Below are 6,477 nucleotides of genomic sequence, written 5' to 3' on the forward strand. Positions count from 1 at the left end.
TTCTGTCTGAAGGGAACAAGAAGGTGACATGTGAGAGGACAAAGACTGAATATCCTGATCATCCTGACAGATTTATCTACTGGCCTCAAGTTCTGTGTAGAGAGGCTCTGACTGGGACTCGCTGTTACTGGGAGGTGAAGTGCAGTGGAGATTTCATGGCGATTGGAGTCGCATATAAAGGACTGAGCAGGAAAGGAGGGAGCAGGGAGTGCGTCCTTGGAGGCAACAACAAGTCCTGGAGTTTGCGGTGTTCTCATTCCCAGTACTCTGTGTGGCACAATAAACAGAAGACTGTAATCAGCGCCCCCTACAGCCCCAGAATAGGTGTGTATCTGGACTGGCCTGCTGGCTCTCTGTCATTTTATAGCGTCTCACACACAATGACCCTCCTGCACAGGTTCAACACCTCCTTCACTGAGCCCCTCTATCCAGGGTTTTTTGTTGGTCTTCATGGAAATGTAACAATCAGCCATCTGACACCATGTGACCAATGACCAGTACCCTCCACTGGTCACTTGATGTCCCCACAAGCTCCGGTGTTTTTGTGTTTGCAGTTTGGGGTCAAAATTAATTTTACACTATAGGTAGGGGGGCAGCACCTCTGTGAGTGAATTTATGGATGAGAATGCGGGGTGAGTGCGGCTGTCAGGGTCTCCAATATTATTGGGTCTGAGTAGCCAATCAGGTGTGTGTGTCATAGTGAGTGGTGGTGACACCTCAGACCTACAAATACCAGTCTGACCAGCAGGGGTCACTGTTGAGTCACAGCTACTTGTCCTTCAGGATGACACCACAACTGCTGTGTCCTCTGAGTGTCACTGAATGTCACCTGTTAGTCAGTCTATATAGCGCCTTTCAGTAGTGATGCTCCAGCAGGACCACATGCCTGTCTCAGTATCCAGAGCCTCATTCCAGTGACTATTTAGGAGCACAGAGTGACAGAAGTGACAGGAGTGCTGGCCTCTGAACAGACATTGTCTGTCCCTCTATTAGTTACTCTGGTGGTCTGTCACCTCTGAATGAATTCACTGTGAATGTCTAAAGACGAGGACTCACCGCTCAGTCACATGTCAGTCATACTGATGGAGTTTGGTGTTTTACTGAGTCACTTGGTGTCACGTTAGACATTAAACTGCACCTCCTCCTTGTTGTTCCCACTGTCACCCAACCTCAAGGAGATGAGTCAGCTGACTGACTTCACCGTCACTGTCGTTGTTCAAAGTGACAATCAGATGTGACACTTGGGGACACTTTTATCTTTCCACTGACACACACATTCCCAGGATTAATTTACACTTCCCTCAGGACCCTTCAAGATGTGGCATGTCACCTGACTTCAGTGTATGTGAAGAAGCCAATGAAGGCCCAGGCTGACAGCCCCCCCACTGTGTATTACAGGCCTCACCAGCAGATGGTGACTATGACTTCTAAATCTGTCACCTTCATGTATCCAGAAGGGTTAAAAGAAAGAGGAGAAGGTGAATAAAGAGTGAGGGGTGAGGATGATAGAGAAGAGTGTCAGGGTGATAAAGGGTGAGATGAGTGACCTGAGACAGAGTGAGTCAGACGAGTGTGTCACTTGTGTGTTTGTGAGTTTTGTTCCTCCCTCCTGATTTTCTCCTCTTTGACTTGTCACACACTGATGGCCGTCCTGTGATCACAGATTGTATTCCTCGTTGATCAAATCCGTATCTCGATGTGTGACTGACGTCTGATTCTTTAAGCACTCGTTCATCAGACAGGTTGTCACCCGATGAGCTCTTCAGTGCTGACCTAAACCCTGCTGCCCTCTTCTCTCTCCTGTCACCTCAGCCATTGCTTCAGTCTTCGCTGTGTGACCTCATAAAGCCACTGGTCTGTCTGGTCACTCAGGTCCTCGTCACAGCTGCACAATGGCAATCATTCAAACTCTACAGGCTGACAGCCATGTTGTCCTGTCGTCTGATATTTGTGTTGGTTGAGGTCGTCTCCTGCTGACCTTGGGGGCTTTCAGAGTTCAGGATTAATGAAATGGAAATGTCAGTCAGCAGTGTCGGCAGTTGGGCAGGTGGGCACATTCCGGGCACAATGTCACTTAAAAGTCGATGAGCACACTGGACACATCGCCAGTCACTGATAATCGACTCCACGTTAGCTCCTGTGGCCCTCATCATGTGCTGTCAACTCAGACGCTGGTCATGTGACTTGCACCTTAGTGACATTCCTGTGACTTTCAGGGCTGTGACATCAGCTGATTCTTCTGGAGCCAAACTGCTCCCTCTTGTGGCCTCTCTGAATATTAAACACACTAGAAGTTAGGATGTGAAGTGTTTGGTGAGATCTACAAAATATTCAGAATATTGACATCACCTTTAAGGACAGTTTGGTTTAATAATAATTAATTTGTACAAGAATACTTATTTTAGATTAATCTTTAGTTAATTATGATTTGGTGTTACAATCACAGAGATAAATGGCCTGTTAATGCTTCACAGTTTGAAAAATTTGAATTGCTTATTAATCGAAAAAGACCAAAACACACAGAAAAAAAAATGTGGACGACTGTTATTTGTCAAATCTGTTCATTTGGCTAGTTTTTGATTTTTAAATTCCACTTATCATATATCATATTTTGAATGTTTTTATGATATTAGGACTTCTTGTTTATGATTATTACTCTTTAATAAAAGGACAAGTGTCTGTGTGTCTGTCTGTGTATCTGTCCAGTCACTTTGTCTCTGTCTTTCCAACAGGTGGCGCTCACAAACATTATCACTGGTTTTATGACTCCCATACTAATCAATATCATCCAGTTACAGAGCCGCAGCACCAGACGTCACCACTGATATCGGCCAGCAGTTTAATGACAGAATGTGTGTTAGTGTGAGTGTGATTAGTGGGCACTATACCAGCCTGTAAACCTCCCTGCTGGCACACAACTGCTGGTCCTGACCTGCGACAGTTTGTTCTGCTTCAGCTCTGCAAACAGAATTGCATATAGCAGAGAAATAAGCATTGGATTTGTCATTCCAACAGATGGCACATCAGAAACATTTGTATTAATGCACTGTACTACTACAAACATTTGTGATACACCATCTGTTGGAATTATAATTGCAATTCATTTTATTACCACACGCATTTCAAAATACATTCCCACAGATTCCCACTGCAAACATTAACACTGAGATCTACGTTGATTGCTTAGAATTCAATGCATCTTAGACGTGCAGCACAGCTAGTTTTGTAATAAAGAACAAAAAGTTATAAAAAAATATATATATAATTTTAATGAAAATGGAGAATGCAGCAAAAAATATGGTGATGCCATATGAATGTTTATTCTTCCATTCGCTGAACTGAAGCTAATTATTGAGGCCGATGAGCATTGCTACCCAGTCCAAGTGTTTGTGTTCTGCTGTGTGTGTTTGTCCCCGTGTGTGTCCATGTGACGCATGATAGTCTGCTGTGACGAGGTGAGTGGTCCCTGTGACTGCAGTCTGACCCCACACTTTCAATATCAGCTGCTAATAAATCATGACATTAAACTTTATTAGGTACACTTCTTAAACACATTTAGTTTTATCCCACCCTATTCCGTTTTTTAGATGCACTGCTAAGTGAACAACATCTGGACTTCGTTCATGTATGGGAAATGAGAGAATTCGCCATACAGCTTCATTGCTGCTTATGTATCCTCCAGTCTAATACTGTGTGATTTCATCGATATGTATGACCGCATTCTTATCACTTCTTTCTTGTTGCATGCCAAAAAATGCTATGTCGCTGCCTTTATTCACGTACTTACAAATGTATTTGATCGAAACATTGAAATAGAATTGTAAATATTTAGTATGGCGTGTGTTGCTTTTACGTTCAACAGATGGCACTGTGTTTTCAAAAAAAGCATGTTTTTACCTGTCACAGGTGTGACATCTATATAATATGTATATAAAAACACGCACATATTCGAATGCAACGCTGTGTCAAAATTTCAAAGCAATCGGTGAAGAACTTTCGGAGATTTAAGGTTTTGAACAAACGAACATTTACATTTGTATTTATATATATATAAAGGAGAGTTGGGATCCGTGTGCTTGTGTTTGTGGAGGGACGGAGAGTTAAGGCGGGTGTTGGAGTCACGTGATCATCTCCCCTCCCATTCACCTCATTTCATTCACTTCATTTCACTCCGAGCTGAGCTCCGCTGCTGACGGTCTTGCCGTTCTTTTTCCATAGTGTTTAGTCCTTTCTCCTTTACTGTTTAGTAGACGCGGTGCTTACTGAATAGCATTTTTTCCTTTAGTGTTTCTACTTAGTGTTTCTTAGTGTTTAGTAGATGCGGTGTGCGAAAGGAGGATTGGGATCCGAGAGACTATGTTTGTGGAGGGACGGAGAGTTAAGGCATATAGGGGAGTCACGTGATCATCTCCCCTCCCATTCACTTCATTTCGCTCTGAGCTGAGCTCCACAGCTGACGCGGTTAGTCCTTTCTCCTTTACTGATTTACTGTTTAGTAGACGCGGTACTTACTGAATAGTATTTTTTCCTTTAGTGTTTCTTAGTGTTTAGTAGACACGTTGTGCTGGTGTTCCCGGCGGTGTTGTGGTTTAGTGTTACTTTCTACTTCGTTTTTGTACTTTAGTGTTTAATAATAAATAATAATAATTCATTACATTTATATAGCGCTTTTCTCAGTACTCAAAGCGCTAAAATAGTGAGTGATACTTAGCTGATAGCAGTGTAGAAGCAGCACAGCACAACGGAGCTGGTAGGATAGGCGGGTGTGGTAGCTTAGGTGAGCGACGATAGCAAGCAGCAGAAAGCACAGCAGGAGGAGGAAGCAGGATTCGGATGTTCCAATACACAGCCATAAACAGTAACGCTTGGTAATTTCAGGCGTGATCTCCCCGGAGCCATAAGCCATAAGCCAGGTTAGTATGAACATCAGATCAGTTCTGGGTCGTAGAGTACTGTAAGATGAAATGGGATCAGATCAGCATGCTTTTTTTCCTTAGAAACCTCCCATAGTTTATGAAGACGCACAGCAACAATTAAATCTTATGTGTGTATGTATGTATATATATATATATATCTATACTAATTAATAAAAAGCAAAGCCCTCACTGACTGACTGACTGACTCATCACTAATTCTGCAACTTCCCGTGTAGGTGGAAGGCTGAAATTTGGCAGGCTGATTCCTTACAGCTTACTTACAAAAGTTAGGCAGGTTTCATTTCTAAATTCAACGCGTAAAGGTCATAACTGGAACCTCTTTTTTCACAATATACTGTAATTGACGGCAGCTCGATGGCCGTGGGAGGAGGAGTTGAGTGTCACGTCATCACGCCTCCCACGTAATCACGTGAAAAGACTGTGAACGCAGTGGGGTGAAATGAAGGAGGAGCCGCAAACAGCGAAGAACAAAAAATTCATTCAACAATTGAGAAGGGAGCGAAACAATAAGAAGCGAGCGAGTAAAGCATACAAGCATCTTCATAAGGGAAACAAAGCACAGTGTAAAACGTAAGTTTAAATTAAGTTTATAGAAACGCTCCCGCTGCGGATAGCAATAACATATTCACGAGATAAAAGAACGCAGTAGGGAGAAATGAACGATGAGCCGCAAACAGCGAAGAACAAAAAATTCATTAAACAATTGAGAAGGGAGCGAAACAATAAGAAGCGAGCGAGTGAAGCATACAAGCATCTTCATAAGGGAAAAAAGCACGGTGTAAAACGTAAGTTTAAATTAAGTTTATAGAAACGCTCCCGCTGCGGATTGCAATAACATATTCGCGAGATAAAAGTTTAATGAGAAGACACGAGGTATAAACGAACCACACGCCGTAGCACAACGTTAGGTGCTTCACCTCTGGTGCTGACGTTCGAGATTCGATTCCCGAGAGCGGATGCAGTGAGTGTGTACGCCTGATGAGTCCAGAATTAGGGAGAAACAAGTGTCGCATACTCTTCGCATTATTTGAAAGTAAACTATTAAAACCATTCTATGATCTGCTTCTCGCAACTGAAAGACGGCACATGGTGGATGTTAGCCGACTTGCTGACCGCAACGTTAGGGGCTTCAACTCTGGCGCCGCAAAAAGTGAAGAACAAAAAATTCAATAAACAATTGAGAAGGGAGTGAAACAATAAGAAGCGAGCGAGTGAACCATACAAGCATCTTCATAAGGGAAACAAAGCACGGTGTAAAATGTAAGTTTAAATGAAGTTTATAGAAAAGCTCCCGCTGCGGATTGCAATAACATATTCGCGAGATAAAAGAACGCAGTAGGGAGAAATGAAGGAAGAGCCGCAAACCGCGAAGAACAAAAAATAACAGAAAGAGGGCACGTGGCGGACGTAAGGCGACTTGCTGACAAACCACAAGCGTGACCTGGCAGGTAACTACCCATACAATCAGATTGTGATTCAGAAAACGAATGCCATGAATGTAATTACCACGATCTACATACTGTCAAATAAACGAAACACA

At 42.9% G+C, this 6,477-nt stretch overlaps 1 protein-coding gene and 1 long non-coding RNA gene across 3 annotated transcripts in view; one reads left to right on the forward strand and one right to left on the reverse strand.

Annotated features, from left to right (window-relative positions):
- LOC127527860 (uncharacterized) overlaps window positions 1-1,023 on the reverse strand; it is a 55,768-nt gene extending 54,745 nt beyond the window's left edge. For both annotated transcript variants that reach the window (XR_007935018.1, XR_007935019.1), the window contains exon 1: window positions 830-1,023. This is a non-coding gene — a long non-coding RNA (uncharacterized LOC127527860). The remainder of the gene's footprint in view (window positions 1-829) is intronic.
- The window catches only part of LOC127527837 (tripartite motif-containing protein 16-like), a 108,344-nt gene that overhangs the window by 80,699 nt on the left and 21,168 nt on the right, over window positions 1-6,477 (forward strand). The gene's annotated exons all lie outside the window — the stretch shown is intronic.

Source organism: Erpetoichthys calabaricus, chromosome 5 (genome assembly GCF_900747795.2).
Source record: "Erpetoichthys calabaricus chromosome 5, fErpCal1.3, whole genome shotgun sequence".
Taxonomy (NCBI): domain Eukaryota; kingdom Metazoa; phylum Chordata; class Cladistia; order Polypteriformes; family Polypteridae; genus Erpetoichthys; species Erpetoichthys calabaricus.